The sequence below is a fragment of the Panthera uncia genome, chromosome X (assembly GCF_023721935.1).
Source record: "Panthera uncia isolate 11264 chromosome X, Puncia_PCG_1.0, whole genome shotgun sequence".
Lineage (NCBI taxonomy): Eukaryota > Metazoa > Chordata > Mammalia > Carnivora > Felidae > Panthera > Panthera uncia.
Genome location: NC_064817.1, coordinates 118,105,000 through 118,122,234, shown reverse-complemented (window position 1 = coordinate 118,122,234; position 17,235 = coordinate 118,105,000). Strand labels below are relative to the sequence as shown.

General features: G+C 48.0%; 1 long non-coding RNA gene across 1 annotated transcript in view; it reads right to left on the bottom strand.

Annotated features, from left to right (window-relative positions):
* Window positions 1–4,543: 4,543 nt before the first annotated feature.
* LOC125932043 (uncharacterized) overlaps window positions 4,544–17,235 on the bottom strand; it is a 275,833-nt gene continuing 263,141 nt past the window's right edge. The window contains exons 9-13 of the long non-coding RNA XR_007460523.1: window positions 14,745–15,164; window positions 12,078–12,284; window positions 9,506–9,633; window positions 8,091–8,170; window positions 4,544–4,895 (exon numbers count right to left, since the gene is read on the bottom strand). This is a non-coding gene — a long non-coding RNA (uncharacterized LOC125932043). The remainder of the gene's footprint in view (window positions 4,896–8,090; window positions 8,171–9,505; window positions 9,634–12,077; window positions 12,285–14,744; window positions 15,165–17,235) is intronic.

Below are 17,235 nucleotides of genomic sequence, written 5' to 3'. Positions count from 1 at the left end.
GTGTCTGTATTTTGGTGCAGTGTGTGTGTGTGTGTGTGTGTGTGTGTGTAGGTATAGGTAAATGAGTGCACTGGTGTGTGCATGTGTGTGGATGTGCATATGTGTGCTTGTATTTGTATCTGGGTATTATCTACATGGGTGTGCGTGTGTAGAGATGATGAGTGTGGATGTATGTGGTGTGGATGTGATAGGTAGTTGAATGTGTGTCTGTATCAAATATATCTTCGTGAGGGTGGCTATGGGGTGCACATCACGTGTGTGTTCATATATCTGAGCCTCTGAGCAGGTGTTGGTGTTTATATACACGTGTTGGGGGTGAATGCAGTGGCATCGATGTATGTCTGTGACTGTATCTTCACAAGTGCGGATGTGGGGAGGGTGTGAGTGTGGGGGGAGTGTGCACACATGCTTGTATCCAGGTGTATGTGCACAGGTGTGTGTGTGAAGGTATATGCACTGTAGTGCATGTTTGTGTGTGTGTTGGGAGTGCAGTGGAGTGTAAACGTGCATCCACATCTGGGTTTATCTGTACATGGGTGTGTGTGTGTGTGCATGCATGTGTATATGTTGGCAGTGCAGATGGGCGTGTAGACGTGTGCGTGTATGCAGGTGTATCTGCCCAGATGTAGAGGCGAGGGAAATTGATCTGTGTGTATGTGTGTGTTGTGTGGGGGATGCCTACCTGCAAGCGGGGTCTGGGTAGTGTCTGCCTGGGCCCTTGGACCCCACAAACCCCTGACAAGTCATTACCCCTCTATCTTCCCAGGTTTCCACAGGTGTCAAATGGGAAACGGTAACAGCTTTTATCTCACAAGTTGGCTCTGAGCATTCGATTGGCTTCCCCAGCATCAGATCTCTCCCAAGGGACCCAAGTCAGTGGGCTCAAGGACAGCCTTGCCTTGGGCTCAGATTAGTGAATACTCCAGTTTCCTATAGTCTGCCTGGAACATGCTGCGGGCAAAGGCAGGGAGAGGCTGCAAGCCTGGGCCCCCTTCGCTGGGTATCCTGGTCCCCGTCTCCCTTCGGCCTGGTCTGCCCAGGACCCAGAGCTGGGTTCATCTCATCAGGACAGTGACAGCTCCTCAGCCATCGACTTCCGTACTTATGTGTGTCAGATGAGGCTGAGCAAAGAAACACCAAATTTAATAAAGCCCAGGAACTGAGAGAGCTCTCCAACCCAAATCAATCCTCGATGTGTTTTTAATTAAGTTATAGCCCTTGTGATTAAAGAGTGTGAATTTCATTACTGTGACCATTTATCAAAGAGCGTACCTGCTGAACCTTTCCAATAACCAGGGAAGAAGGCTTTTTATTTTCATCAACACCAAGTACCCCGCTTCTATCTCAACTGACTCATCAGAGAAAATTGTCACCCCTCCCGAGCTACCACCCACTCAGTACTGACAAAACCATGCCTGCCCCCCACATTTCCCGTCACTAGGCCAAGGCAGGTGAGTGTAAAACCTCTGATTTGGTTCAAGCATCTCTCCCAACCCTCAGCCAGGTGACCCAACTGCCAAAGCTCAGCCCAGGCCTCAGGAGTTAGGTTGCATGGGGGCAGGGGCGGGGGGAGTCTGAGCATTCTCAAATGTTAAGTCTGGCCTTCCTTGAACCATGGTCTGCTTCAAATGTTGGCCTGACCACAGCCCATGGGGCTCCATGAATGAATGAAGACTGAAAGTTAGCAACTGAAAGGCCACTTCAGGGACTGTGCCTCTGCTGATTTCTACATGTGTGTATATGTGCATGTGTTCTTTATGTTTTCCAAGATTGTTTTTATTGAAGTACTATATACAGAAAAGTGCCCAGATCGTGTGTGTACTGGATAAATTTCACAATGCGAACACACTTGTGGAATCAGAACCACATCAAGAGACAGAACATTAGTACTTCTCCCCAAGTCCCCATGATGTCCCTCGTGATCACTAATCCCACCCCCCCCCAATGGTAACCACTGTTCCGAATTCTACCCGCATTTGTTTAATTTTGTACTTTACTTAAAAGGAATAATAAAGAACTTGCTTTTTTTGTGTCTGGTTGTTTTACTCAACATTATGTTTCTGAGATTTGTATCCATTCTGCACCTGATGAATATTTGGGTTTCCAGTTTGGGCAGTATGAGCATTGCTGTTATTACCATTTGTGTACATGTCACTGATGAACATATATATATATATATATATATGCATTGCAGTTATAATACTTAGCAGTGGAATAGTTGGATCATGCATGTATGTTCAGGTGTAGTAGATATAGCCATATTGCCATACTGTTTTCCAAAGTGGTTATACAATTTACATTTCCATTAGCAGAATATGAGCGGTCTGATTAATCTACCTCTGTAGCCAGGATGACCCTTCAGAATTGTCCCACACTGAGGCCGGGGGACTGAGTCTTGCACCTCATAGCAACCAGTCATCGGAGGCCCCTACTCCTGGGAAAAGGAGGTGACTTCAGGCGAGGTGGCTCTTTACAGCCTAGGGCGATCACCAGGAGGGGGAGCTCATCTAGAGTTGTCAGCTGTCAACACTCTCTGCTTGGGTGCTTCAGTCGTGAAGGGGAATCTGGGTAGCACACTACAGAGTCTATTACAGTAGTGGTATTGCTTAGGAGTTGGAATTTGCATTTTTTCTGGTGACCCCTGAGGTTGCACATCTTTTGGCCATTTGGATAGCCTCTTTTGTGAAGTGTTTCTTTGGGTCCTTTGCCAAGTTTTCTACTGGGATATCTGTGTTTTGTTACTAGTTTGAGGATTACTTTATATATCCTAGATAGTCCTTTGGATATGTATACTGGACATATATCTCAGAGAACTGTCCAGAATGTACAATATATAAAGAATTCCTACAAATCAATATGAAAAAGACACTTCAATAGAAAAATTGGCAGAGGACCTGAATATATATATAGCAAATATCTTCTCCCTTCTCTGAGAACGGCCTTTTCCCACTCTTAATGTTTGTTTGATAAACAAAAGTTGATAATTTTAATGTAGCCTAATGTATTATATTTTTAATATGATTAGTTCATTTAGTGTCCCGTTTAAGCTACCTTTGCCTACTCTAAAGTCTGAAGATGGTCTCCTTTTTTCCTCTAAAATACATGGTTTTCTACCTTTTACACTTCACCTAGAGTTGGTTTGGGTATGTAACATGAGGGAGGAGTCACACTGTATGTTTCCCATATGACATTCAACTGACCCATAATAATTTAGTGAAAAGACAATCTTTTCTAATGATATATGTGTGGGTCTGTGTCTGGACTCCATTCTGTTCCATTTTCAAATTCACTTTTAATTGTCCTTGCACCAATGTCACATTGTCATATTTATTATAACATTTTTGATATCTAGCTATATAAAAAAGAGTTGTTAAGCCGGCTTGGATTTTTGCTCGAATTGAGTCAAATCTCTGGGTTAATGTGAGGAAAGTTTATGTTATATACGGTATTTGGTCTTCTGGCCCCTTACTAATGGCATATCTCTCCTTTCATTTTGAATTTCTTAATTTCTCTCGATAACGTTTTCTTATTTTCTGTGTAGAAGTTTTGCACATCTTTCATTTATTTCGTGGGTTTATTTTTAAAAATGTAACTGATTCCTACATATTGACTTTGTATCCTGCTACTTTATGAATTCTAGTAGTTTATAGATTCCATTGGATTTATTATGTATGCAATCATGTAGCTTGTGAATAATAGATTTATTTATTTTCTGTTTAACTACATTGGACACTTGGTACAATGTGGAATGGAAGTGGGGATAGTGGGCAACTTTTCCTCATTCCCAGGATATGGGTAAAGATTTTAATATTTCACTGCTGATTATGAATGGTTGCCATGGTTTTTGTAGCTTCTTTTTATCTGATTAGAAAGTTCCCTTCTACTCCTAATTTGCTAAGAGATTTTTGTTCATTTGCTTGATTATGGGTGCCTATGAATGTTGTCAAATGCTTTTCTGCATCTATTTGTTTAAAAAAAATTAATGTTATATTTTTGAGAGACAGAGAGAGACAGAGCACAAGCAGGGGAAGGACAGAGAGAGAGGGAGACACAGAATCTGAAAGGCTCCAGACTCTGAGCTGTCAGCACAGAGCCCGATGCAGGGCTCAAATTCACAAACTGAACTGTGAGATCATGACCTGAGCCGAAGCTGGATGCTTAACCGACTGAGCCACCCAGGTGTCCCTTTTCTGCATCTATTTAAATAATTGTATGCTTTTCCCCTTTTTTTGTTAATATGATTAATCAGATTGATTGATTTTCTAATATTAAACCACCCTTGCATAGCTGGAATTAAACTCAATTGGTTGTTGAATTAGATTATGTTTCCCTAGAAGCAGACACTGAGTCAAGTACAGGAATACAAGGAGGTGATTCCTGAAAACACCAGAAGTGCTCCCTCTTTTTCTTTTTCCCTCTGTTTCTCTGCAAACACACACACACACACACACACACACACACACGTGAATGGGGCAATAAACATATATGAATATATATGCATGGATGTATAATGAATGTAATTTGGGGATAGATACATGTGTATATTTATATGTGTATATTGTTAGGGTTAGGGGTAGGCTAGGGTAAAGGTAAGAGTCAAGAACTAAAAATTTTAGCAGTCAAAGGCTTTATTGGGAACAAGGGTCTTGGGCGAGGTTCCATGACTCAGGGAGAGAGAGAGAGGAGTCAGGGAAGTCACGCCCGGGTGTGGTGGGTTGGGGTTTTTAAGCTGCAGCGGTTCCGGGTTTAGGTCCGGGTGGGCCTTTTTCGCGTCAGGTTGTGCTGTCACTCGGTGATTGGTTGACCTCCAATTCGTTCCAGCACATTACCGGGGGCTTTTCCTTGGGTTGCGCTGGCAAGATGGCCGTCCCCTCTACTGTGGTTCCAAGGACATCCTAACATATATAAAGCATATTAATATATATTATAGGTGTATATGTATTGGATTTGATTGGCTAATATTTCTTATTTTCTCTTTTCTTGTTTTTTAAATTTTTTTAATGTTTATTTTTTGAGAGAGAGACAGAGTGTGAGCGGGGGAGGGGCAGAGAGAGAGAATGAGACACAGAATCCGAAGCAGGCTCCAGGTTCCGAGCTGTCAGCACACAGCCCGACACAGGACTCGAACTCACAAGCTGTGAGATCATGACCTGAGCTGAAGTCAGATGCTTAACTGAGCCACCCAGGCGCCCCTTTTCTTTTCTTTTCTTTTTTTTTTTTTAAGTAGGCTCCATGCCCAACATGGGGGCTTGAATTCATGACCTTGTGATTAAGAGTTGCATGCCCTAGAGACTGAGCCACCTGGGCACCCTTGATTGGCTAGTATTTCATTAAGGACTTGTGAGACTATGTTCATGAGAGAAATTGGTCTATAATGTTTCTTTCTTGTAATATCCTTGTCAGGTTTTGGAGTCAAGGTTATAGTGATCTCATCAAAAAAGGAAGTGCTCCCACCTTTTCTATTCTCTGCAATAGCTTTTGTAAGGTTAGTGTTTTTTTTTTAATGTAAGGTTAGTGTTTTTTAATGTTTATTTATTTGAGAGAGAGAGAGAGAGGAGGGGCAGAGAGACAGGGGGGGAAGACAGAGGATCCAGAGTAGGCTTCATGCTGACAGTACAGCCCAATGTAGGGCTTGAAACCATGAATCATGAGATCATGACCTGAGCTGAAGTTGAGTACCCATGCTCAACCGACTGAGCCACCCAGCACTCCAGGTTAGTGTTATTTCTTAAATGCTTAGAAGGATTCACATCCATCTGGGCCAGGAGTTTCTTTACAGGATGGTTTTTAACTAATTTTCAACATCAATAATAGATATGGGACTACTCAAATTTTCTGTTTCTTCTTCTGTCAGCTTTGGAAGTTGTATCATTTTTTTTTTTAAACCTCTAAGCACAAGAGAGCACCTAACTTGAGACATCATGTGAAGTAAATGATCCTTGCAGAGATGCAGGCAGTTTCCCTGGCTGCTTCGGGGATGCAAAAGGTTAAATTCATATATGATAGGAATGAACTTGTCGAGTCAGAGCATAAAATGATCTGGAGGCAAATGCTAATGCATTGACTCTGAAGCATTTCCATGTTATCAACAGCCCTCTGTGATTATGTAAATTGGAAATAAATGATTGGCATTCACAGGAGCACATACGGATAATTAGCACAGCACTGAGGAAGCTAGTTGTAGAAGGCAATTGTGACAAATCTACAAAAATAATGATTCTTGGTTAATAGCTAATGATACATATCAGGAGTAGGGCTACAGTGCTGTCCTCCTCTGGAGTGTGTTCTCCTTCCTCCCTCAGCCAGTCCTCCCTGCAGTGCTGAGCTCTACCTGACCCACTGCCAGGACTGAGAAATTGAAGACTCCAGGCCAGGATGCCACGGAAGTCTATCGCAAGGCAAGATTCAACAGCTCCCTTCTCAGTTTGCAGATGGGCTGGAAGAGCACCAGTAAGAATGCTCAAATGTCAAGCTTGTTTAAAAGCCAAGGTGTTTAACAAATGAATGCGGGGCTGGGGTTTCATTACTAACACAGATCAGCAGCAGCACCCAAGTCACAGTCCCTCCCCTCTCACCTTCCAGTAGCAATTCGTAGAGAATGCATGTTAATTCCACAGCTCAGTCTAATGTATGGAATAACACAAGGGCACCAGTGCTATTAAGATCAAATGGGGTTTGACTAAAAGGCCCATGGAGCACGGAAACAACACTTTTTAAAAATCTGTGCACACAGGTTGCATGGTGGGGACCTGAGAATTGATGCAAGAACAGTGGCAGTTGTGGGAACTCCCTGGGTTTCGGACACTCTGAGCACTGTGAGGTACTCTGTGTAGGTGCAGGAGCAACTCAAAGCAGGGAAGGAAGCTGGAGCGGAAATCTCTCGTGGATAGGGCTGGGGAGAGGGCTGATGTATGGGCAATCAGCCTCTTCAAGGCTGTGCAGAATTTAATGATGAGCTCTGGCCAATTGTAATACTTTTCACTGGCCCAGGGAGGGTCTTTTCTGCTGGCCAGAGTCCCCAGTACAGGAGTAATTGACAGGGGGGTTGGAAGCCTAGATCCTGGTTCTGAGAGGCCACTGGCTCATCATGTGGTCTAGGTGAGTTTCTCTGCTTTACCTTAATTCTTCAAGGTGGTGGCCAGGTAAAATCCTTTACCTTGTGGCTAGAGAGCTGACACTCACTGGAAGTGCAAGTATTTGGTAGGTGGGGCGGGCAGGCCACTGTGGTTCCTTTAGGCCTTTGCCCTAGAGCCAAGTCACTGAAGCTTTTGACAAAAAATTGCCCTGGAAATCAAAGCCGGATTGAAGTCCTATTTCTGCCAGTAAATCACTGGGTGACCTTGGGCAATTTCCTGCTCCACACAGTGTCCCCAAATGTCCCATGGGAGTGTCCCCCAATTTTGAGGACAGCAGTTCTCAAGCCTTTTGGTCTCAGGGTGCCTTTATGCTCCAACAATTATTGAGGACTTCACAGAACTTTTGGTTATGAAGGCTCTATCTATTGATATTTTTAGCTTTAGGAATTTAGATTGAGAAAACTTTAAAGTATTTATTAATTCATTTTAAAATAATGATAATATAACCACAGCATATTAATGTAAATCACTATACTTTCCAACACAAAAATGACCAAAGAGAAGAATGGCATTTTTGCACATTTTTACAAATCTCCTTAAAGTCAGGCGTAATAGAAGATAGCCACATTCTTGTATCTGCTTCTGCATCCAGCCTGCTGTGATATCACAGCTGTCGTCTCTAGAAAAATTCACTGTGTGGTTGTGAGAGAAGGCAAGTGGAAAAGGCAAATGCATCTTGGTTTTACCGTGAAAAGAGTTTTGATCCTGTGGGCTTTCGGGGGTCCCTACCCACATTGTGTGATGTGCCACTCTGAAATCGCCAGGACTATGTTCCGTGTTTGCACCACTGAAGACCATACATATCCCTCCATTCCAGATCAGGTCCTGGACCAGGTGTCCTGGCCCCCCAACAAGGTGTCTACACATTGATCTTTAAGCTTGCTTTGGGAAGGGGCCACTTTCTCACCCCCAAATCCTGAGAGAAGTGAGTCATTTTATTTCCAGAATCCTTACCTGCACTGGGGTCAGGCCACAGACATGACTGTGTCTACCTACCAACTCAGGGTCTGTAACCGGCGCCAAATTGCCTTAGGCTATAACAGAGGAAAGAAAAACAAAATAAAAACCAATAGAAACTAGCAAACAAGTATGCAAAATGTATGTTTAGTTTCCTGTTAGAGAAATGGAACGACTAATTCATACATCAAGATCATTTGGTATGGCACGTGGAGTGGGCTTTCTAAACAGTGGGGCTGCTGTTTAGTGGAAAGCAGTATGCTGTGGAATTGTGCTCAGAAGGACACAAGGACAACAGGCCACTAATGCTGCAGCCAACACCGCAATGCGGTCTCCTGCGTTCAGAGGGACGGTGGAGTACTTCAAGTACTGGACTGCAATCCAAAGACTCAGGTTTGGGCAGGGGGAGTTCTGTTGCCAGTTCCACGTCTGTGTGATCTGGGCGAGTGAGCTCCCCCTGGCTCCACCCCCTATCTGTAAAATGGACAGTGTTACCACCCTGTCCCTTCTCAGGGCTTTAGGGCACCCCAGCCACCAAGATGGCTGAAGAAGGCCCTGGGAGATTGCGGCGTGCTCTGAAGATGTTAGAGCCCCTCAAAAAGAGGCCACAGACCAGAACTGGGCAGGGCAGCACCCGTTGTGGAAGCCCCCAGCCCGGCTTTCTTGGGGAGTAATGTCCAAATTCTCCCCACCAGTCATCCTCCCTGCCCACTCTCCAAGGATCCCGTCTCCATGCTGGCACAATGAGAGGGTGGGAAGGCCAAGTTCAGAAAGTGTCTTTCTGTTCTCAGTTTCTCACAGGCTTAGCTGAAGCACCACCACCCCACCCCCATCTGCTGGTGGTAGCAGATGTGACTTCCCTGGGTTTGGGTTGAGAGATAATGGTTTCCCTTTAAAAGCTTGCTGGTAATTTCCACGTTCTCTGCTAAGCTCTGGGAAGCAGCTGTGGTCATACACCCAGGGGTTTTTACCAATCTCTCCATTTGGAGCTCTTGCTGTCTTTTTCGTACCTCCTATCAGCTACTGGACAAACTGTGACCTGCCCTCAGGCAGGCTGGCCAGCTGAGGTTGACAGTAGGGCCTGATCCACCAAAGCGACTGTGGACAGCAGCTGGCAGAGGGCCGGGATGGCACTGTGGCTGGTTCCAGAGGCAGCAGAGGGGTGACAAGCACAGACTGCTTTAACTGCTACTCAGAGAACAAAGAAAACTTTACCCTCATGATCCTATTTATATACACGTGGATCTCCGTGGAACCACCACACAGAACAATGGTTGCCTAGGATCAAAGCCAGAATGGCTGCCACCCACCCAAAGACCTTCTACTGTCCACTGTCACTCGTTGGGACAGAGAGGGAGGAGCCAGTTGGCTTAGGGACAAGTTCAACTTGGAGAGCATTAATGAAGACACACCTGGGGAAGGCCACACGTGACTGAACTGAGGGGCCCTCAGCTTCATCGGAAGGGACAAGAACCAGCCTCAGCACTTGTGCTGGTCCTCACTTCACAGTGTGTAATGTGCCGTGACATCCACCGTCTTCCTGGAAGCAAGAGGTCAGCAAACAAGCAAGGTTCAGAAAGGTGAGGTGACTCAGTTGCCCAGAGACCTGTACCTGGTGTGGTAGGCAGAATTCTGGCCTCTCAAAATGTCTGCGTCCTAATCTCTGGAACCTACAAATATGACACAGCGAAAGGGACACTGCAGATGTGATTAAGGATCTCGAGAAGGAGAGGTCATCCCAGACTATCTGCATGGGTCCTAAGTGCCATCACAAGCATCCCTGATCAGAGGAAGGCAGAGGAGGTTTGACATGACAGAAGAGGGAAAGACCACATGATGCTGGAAGCAGAGACCAGAGGGACACACCTTGAAGATGGAGGAAGGGCCATGAGCCAAGGAGTGCAGGTAGCCAGCAGAAGCTGGAAAGGGCAAGGAAACGGATTCTCTCCTCACAGACTACAGGAGTGGCCAGCCCAGCTGACCAAGTGTGGGGTTCCACCCTCCAGAACTATATGAGAGTAAATTTCTGTTGTTGGAAGCCACTGAGTTGGTGGTAGTTCATTACGGCAGCCACAGGAAACCAAAACAGTTGGCTAGTGACGAAGCTGGCACAGAGGCCAGTGCTCACCATGCAAACAGAGTCAGAGCCTCCCTAGGGCCTGCACGGGTTGGGGGTGAATGATGATGGAAGGACTTCAGAGAGAGAGAGTGGTGGTTCAGGAGCAGGAAGCTGCTGGAAGCCACCAGCTTAAAGTCCCTTGCTTGAGGCTCATCATGTGATTTACCCGATCGCTTCAAGGAAGGGACTAGAAGCATGGAGGCCATGGCCTGTCCTTGGCCCAAAGAGTTCGGAGAATCAGTTCATCGCTGAGACTGGACTGGTGACTTCTGGATTCTGGCACTGCCTCCTTCACTGAACCCTGGGTGTCCCTGCCAACCCAAGGCGGCTACAGTCTGACTCCAGGCTCCTGTGGCACTGAGGTGTAAGTCCAGTAGGGGAGTTGGGGTCAGCGTTCTCACTCCAGTGGCTGTGGAAATTGGCCATTTACCTCAGAGAGAGAGAACCTTGGCAACTTTTGGAGGCTCTTCCTTCCTTTGTGGTCTAACAGCAGTAGGCAGATCAGGCTGGGTGGGAAGGATTGAGTTCCACGTTCTTCCCCCCCAGTGGTCACAGTAGGTGGCACAGGGAAGTGTCATGGTTGACAGGTGGGTGGCACTTTGTGATGTGAAAATTAAAATCACCAGGAAACGTGGGCATTCCTTCTCTTCTCTCCCCTCTCCAACTCCCTTCCCCTGAGTTGCTCTCTCTATTCTTCTTCCTCTGTTGCCTTTTTTCCTGGTTCACTGTATAGCCCTCAAATTCCTCCAACTCTCTGGTTGACACCTGGATTTCAGAGCTTTTAAAAACAACTTTGAATCTTTAAGGTGTGTGCAAACTGCTCACTTTGAGCAGTGGTCGGTGGTAGGGGTGGGACAAAGAAGAGACTGCTATCCATCACACTACAGTAGCCCCAGCATCTCTACTTTGTGAGTCCCAGACAAGCTTGAAAAATTAATTTTTCTTCCAAAACTCTATTTATAGTGAGCACTTCCAAGTCATTTTCTTAAGCTCCTACTATATTCCCAACTTCAGTCCAGTTAATTTCTGTCAATTTCAAGATTTGCATGTTGGGGATCTACTCTACATTTTACCACGCAGGGGGAAGGGCTTTCTTCTAATGAGCAGTGATTGGAATGGAAATGCCCTGAAGCCCGCCAAGGTGATCCCTGAAACACCTTAGCACTTAGCACACAGACACCTACTGAGCAGGTTTCCAACCACCTGAGTGTTTTGATGGTGCGTGAGTGACAAAATTTTAAGACACCTTTTTTCTGGGGACATGGGTTCCACCCTCCCTCCATGTCTCCAGCATCCGTAAACATTACAGTTTCTTTCTTTTTTCTTTCTTTTGTTTTGTTGAGAGAGAGAGAGACAGAGAGACAGAGAGAGAGAGAGAGAGCACGGGAGCGGGCTTGGGGGGAGAGGGGCAGAGGGAGGGAAAGAATCCTAAGCAGGCTCCACACTCAGTATGGAGCCTGACATGGGGCTCGATGCCACAACCCTGGGATCATGACCTGAGCTGAAATCAAGAGTCTGATGCTCAACCAACTGAGCCACCCAAGTGCCCCAAATATTACAGTTTCTAAAGTACTTTCAGAAATGTATACCTTTTTTTTTTTCCTCCCTCGCCATTAGTCTGGGCATATCCCATTTCATAGGTCAAGGGCATCCCCAGGGCCACCCAGCTAGCTCAGGAATGGAGTCTCTGAAATGGTGAAGCTTCAAATGCCCTTGTTGTATAAATGTGGACACTAAGGCTCCAAAGAGGAAAGGGGCCCTGAAACTTGCAGGCGGCCCAGCAGGACAGAAATTCCGTCTTGCCTGCCCTACTCCTCCCTCCCCCGCCCCCGCCCCCCTCCTGGGCCCAGGCACTAGGCCACTACCTTTGCCTCCAAAGCCAGGTCCCAGCCTGGGGAGAAGCCGCATCTGTTTTTGAGAAACTGCCAGAGCACAGCAGAAGAAGGGGTGTGTGCGCGTGAGCTAGTACAAGGACCGTGTGCTCTTGCCATCCGGCCCATCTCAGGGCTGGGAGGCTGCCCGGAAGTCAGTACAGATGCACTGGTTTCACACCGGAGCTTTCTGTGGCAGCGCTGTGGGTGAAACACTGTTTAGCAAATGGAATCTTCAAACTACCTCCCCCCCCCCCGCCCTCCCCCCCCACCATCTAATGCAGCCTCAGGAGAACTTCTTTTATGAAGTAAAGGGTCTTCTTGTCATGCAAATCACCACCCCCTAATTGGACTGCTTTGTAACTCCTGTGCCTTCAATTGCTTAAGGGGACCAAGTCCCTTTATCACCAATAGGACATTTCTGTTTTGTTTCGCACAAAGCTAGGAAGGTGCCAACTTCAACTTGGACCTCACTGCTGCCTCCTCTAGACGGGGAGAAAACCCACTTGCACCCCTGTGGCAGACCCAGTCCCAGCCCGCCACCTCCCCTCCCCTGCCCAGGGCAGGTTTGTGCGGAACACTTAATCTGGAGGCAGGGAGTGCAGGTGGCAGTCCTTACCACCTGGAGCTGGCTCCTAGAGAGTGCCCGCATCCTCCAAGGCTTGAGAAGAATACCAATTGCCTGGTTACTGGGCCCCCTCAGGAGCCCACAAGAGGAAATTAAAAGGCATACACACGCCTGGAATAAAGGACCCTCTTCTTGCAGCTAATCACCGAAATTGGTCACTGTGTTGTCCCCTCCCCTCTCTGGTGAAAGACACGGTCTTTCTCTTGTTCTGTTCCATCACTACGTTCTCAGAAATGTGTGAGAGGGGCTGAGCTTCACACGGGCTCCCCCTCCTAGAGCCCTCCACTCCCAGCCCTCCTTTTCTCCCCAGTCCAGGCTTCTGTCAGCAGGAGGGGCGTCAGTTTGTCCAGTCTGATGTCGGATGCAGGAGACAGCCCAGTCCTGGCACCAAGGCCACACCGGTGGGAGGAATGGCTCCGCATCTCTAAGAATGCCTCCTGCATGGCCCTTTGCGGGTTGCAAAACGCCTCCACTTCCCTCTCCGTGTGCGCTGCACAACCGGATCGGCCGCACCACTGCCACTTGCCCTCAAAGTGGCCTGAAGTGACAGTCGTGGATGTCAGGGTCTTTAGCCCCAGGACCAGGGTGGGGACCCTCCATGCTTCAGAGTCTGCTGCCTCCTGCCGGTGTGTGACTCTGGCCCCGGCCCACAGGGCAATGGGAGACTCTCTAAGAGGAGTCTGGGCAGTCCTGGTGCAGGGGAGATGTCCCCTCCCTCAACACCTGCAGAAAAGAAGCAGGACGAAGACCTCAAGGAAGAGCCTCCCTTTCCCCTGCCAGGCTAGCCATGGGGTCGGGTCACCTGACCTCCAGGGCTGCCTTCCCCACGAGTTCTGGAGAGTTGATATGAGCTGTGGTCTTCCCTCCTGTCGTGGCTGTGGGCACTTCGCTCTGAGTGTCCTGTGGGAGGCACGGCCTGCAATCTTGGGGTTGATGGAGAATCCTAATATTCATACTATAGTGTGTTGAATGGTGCCCCCAAAAGATATGTCTACCTGGAACCTGTGAATGTGACCTTATTTGAAAAAGTGTCTTTGTAGATATAATGAAATTAAGGATCTCCAGATGAGATATTCTGGATTATCCAGGTGGATCCTAAATCCAATGACAACAGGGCTTATAAGAGAGGGAAGGAGATTTGAACCACACAGGGAAGGAGGTGATGGTAAAGCTGGAGGCAGAGATTGGAGTGGTGCAGCCCCAAGCCAAGGAATGTCAGGGGCCACCAGAAACGAAGAGGTGACAGAAGATTCTCCCTTGGAGCCTTCACACAAAGCAGAGCACTGTGGACATCTCGATTTCTCCTCTGACCTCCAGAATTGGAAGAGAATACATGCAACCATACATACATTTCTGCATGAATAAATACATTTCTATCCTCTTAAGTCACTCACTTGGTGGCCATTTGTAATGGCAGCCATAGGAAGCCAGCACACACACTCTAGCAACAGTACCACAGAGAGGCAGGAGGAAGGAGGATGAGGGAGACAGAAGAACTGAGAGGAAACTACCATCAGCCCCGAAGCTAACACTTCCAAGCATCTGTCCAGGACAGAGCAGGCCCTTCCCTTGGCCCTGGTGCACAGGGACGGCTGAGGGGGTGGGGGGAGGGTTGCGGGGAGACTGGCTGGGAGCCCAGGCAGTGGCTCTGCTGGCCGGCCAGCCTTACTTGGCGGAGCAGCACAGGTGGGGGTCACTTGCTGGACTGCCCATGAGTTCAGGAGAGAGAAGACTAGTTTCTGAGCTGGAGACAATGGCCCCAGAGATGGCCCTTCAGGGAGGCTGCATGGCCAGCCTCACCCACCACCTCTGAGCCTCCCCAGTTCCTTCCCCAACACCGCGGAGCTGCGCCCACAGGAAAGCAGGAGGCTCGGCACACTCAGCGCACTGGTACATCCAGCCCTGTGGTTATCCTACCTGGCACCATTTTTTTCTCTCTCCTGGGGAGCATGTCTCAGTAACTGCCCAGAAACCTGGGCTCCCCCAGATCCCTTCTCTCCACAGCCACTCAACAAGCAATCTTGTCGACTCACTTGCTAAGTATTTCTCTTCCTCTGCTGGCTTCCCTGCCATGTGTCAGCTGCTACTGCGGTCCAGGTCTTGGACCCCTCCCAGGGAGGGATGCGGCTGCTCCTTTCCCCTGTCACTCCTTTGCACACAACCATTTCTCCTGTTGTGAGTCCCATGGGACAGAAAAACATTGCTAGGCAGCCAGAGTAGCACTACGCGGCCTGCTCTTGGCTATGAAAGGAGCTGGGACATAGGGCCACAGACGTTGGGGGGTGTGTGTGGAAGTGTTGTGGCCCTGTGGCTGGTGCACCTGAGGCCTCTGGCAGGTGGGAGGTGGGCTGCAGAGGGAATTTTCAGAGCCCGTGCTTTCTCACTCGTTAATGCCGTCACACTCGGCACTATACAGGGATAACTTTGACGTGGTTTTGCTGCCTTATTTCTTCCTGAAAAAAAAAAAAACATCAAATTATTTGCATCTTTTCAATGACACCATCTTAAAATTGAGGACACACTGTATTTTGGCGGTTCAGAAACTTGACTTTGGTTTTGCGTGCTGTTCTGCATGGGCTTGGTGGTGTTCATGCCTGTTCTGTCCATTTGGAACAGCTGATTATCTTAGCTGGCAACAGCCAAATACACCCACAGCTATTTTTTTAAAAAGTCTGTCTTATTGAAATCCTTGCAAGAAAAGTGACTTTTTATTGCAACTGCAGAATTTTCTAGCCCTTAGCTCTTCGCTGTGTTTTTATAATATAATGCTTGAGAGTGGGAAATTGTTTAGAGCTCTGCAGGCACATCAGAGCACAGCATGGGGCCCCAACATTATAGCCTTGATCTCCTTCCATCATTATCATTTGCATGGCTAGCGCCTCACAAGCCCAAGCCCTGAACTCCTTGAGGGCATAGTTTCTGTCCTTTTCAGGGCTGCAACCTCAATCACTAGCACTTAGTATGTCTGGCACCCATAAAAATTTTCTAAGTGAATGAACAGCTCATTGGGAACTGAGGCTCCAAGCAGGTCACAAGCAAGCACAAGGCAGAGCTGGGATGTGACCCCAGGGCTGATGTCAGGGTTCATGCTCTGTCCCCTCCCTGCACCATAGTGATGGCAGAATGGAGTTCTTGGGCTGATGCTCCCATGAAAGCAGGTGTGAGGAGGCTGAGGGCCAAGAAGAAGCTGGGGACAAAACCAGCAAGTCCCTGAGTGGGTAGGACACAAGGGGGCGGCTGAGGATGGCTACCAGGGGCTGTGTATCCTGAGGAGGGCCAAGTCAAAGAGGTTCTGGGCACAGACTCCAGGGGTGCGGCTGAGTTGGGGTTTGGGTATGATGTTTAGCCATGGCCTTGGGGGGCCTTACATTTCAGCAGCCAGAGGAGCTGAGAGGTCTGGCTTTGGTTGAAAGAAGGAGGAACCAGGAAAGGGGGCTCAGGGGACATCTGTACTCATCTCAGGTGTCAACAGAATGAATGTCAAATCCCTGTGCCAAGACAACTGTGCCAAGACAAGGGCGGGTATGCCTGGGAGATGGTGGACCGGGGGCATCCGGCAGAAAAGGGGCAGCAAGAGAGGCCAGGGCAGGAGTGAGTCTCTTTGGATGCCATCTACTATACCAGATGACACTGCACCCCTTCCATCTCAGCTGATTTTCCTAGCTTTCCACCCCTCTGGGAATTGGTTAGCTTCCTTGCCAACCAAGCAATGGAAGAAGCAATAAGATGCACACATCCCCCTCAAATTCTTTCTGCAAAAACCCACTGCGTTTCTTACCATGTACCAGGTGTCGGGGACTGGAAGGCAAGTTCAACTCTATCCCACAGGGGGAGAAAGAGACTCCTAGTTAGGAGAATTGGCCACCCTGATATGGACCCTTGGACCCTCGGGAAGGGACTAGAGAGAGTTATTCTCAGCTCTGCAGGACTGGGAAGGCTTCTAGGAAGTGGTGGGGTTTGAGCTGAACTTGGAAAGGTAGAAAGAAGGTGAGCAGGTGTGGAAAATATCCTAGGCAAGGAAGGCGTGAGCAGAGGCCTGGGGACAGAGGAGCCCAGGATATCCTGGGGAGAAGAAACGGGACAGGTATGGGACATGGATGTTCATGAGGGTGGGTGGGGGAGTGGGGAGAGGGTGGCTAGTAGGCTGTGTCCACCCGATGTTGAGGGCCAGACTCAACATCTGAGCAGCTCAGAGAGCATCCCACAGGCACCAGGGAGGCATCAAAGGCTTGTGAGTAAGGGCAGGAGCCAAGCCAGCCTTTAGAAAAACACTTCTGGTGGTCGAATGGATAAACAGATATAGAGATAGATAGAGATAGAGATAGAGACAGAGATAGATAGATAAATAGTGGTTGGGAGACAGACATAACCAACTCAGAGGAAATGCAGATTCCAGTATGTAACACACTAAAAGAAGTCAGGTGATTCATGTAGCAGGAAGGTCTGATCAAACACCACAGACAGCAGTAGCAGCAAGCTGTGGGGAGCACCGGAAATAGCCCCCAACATGGTGTGTGCTTCCCA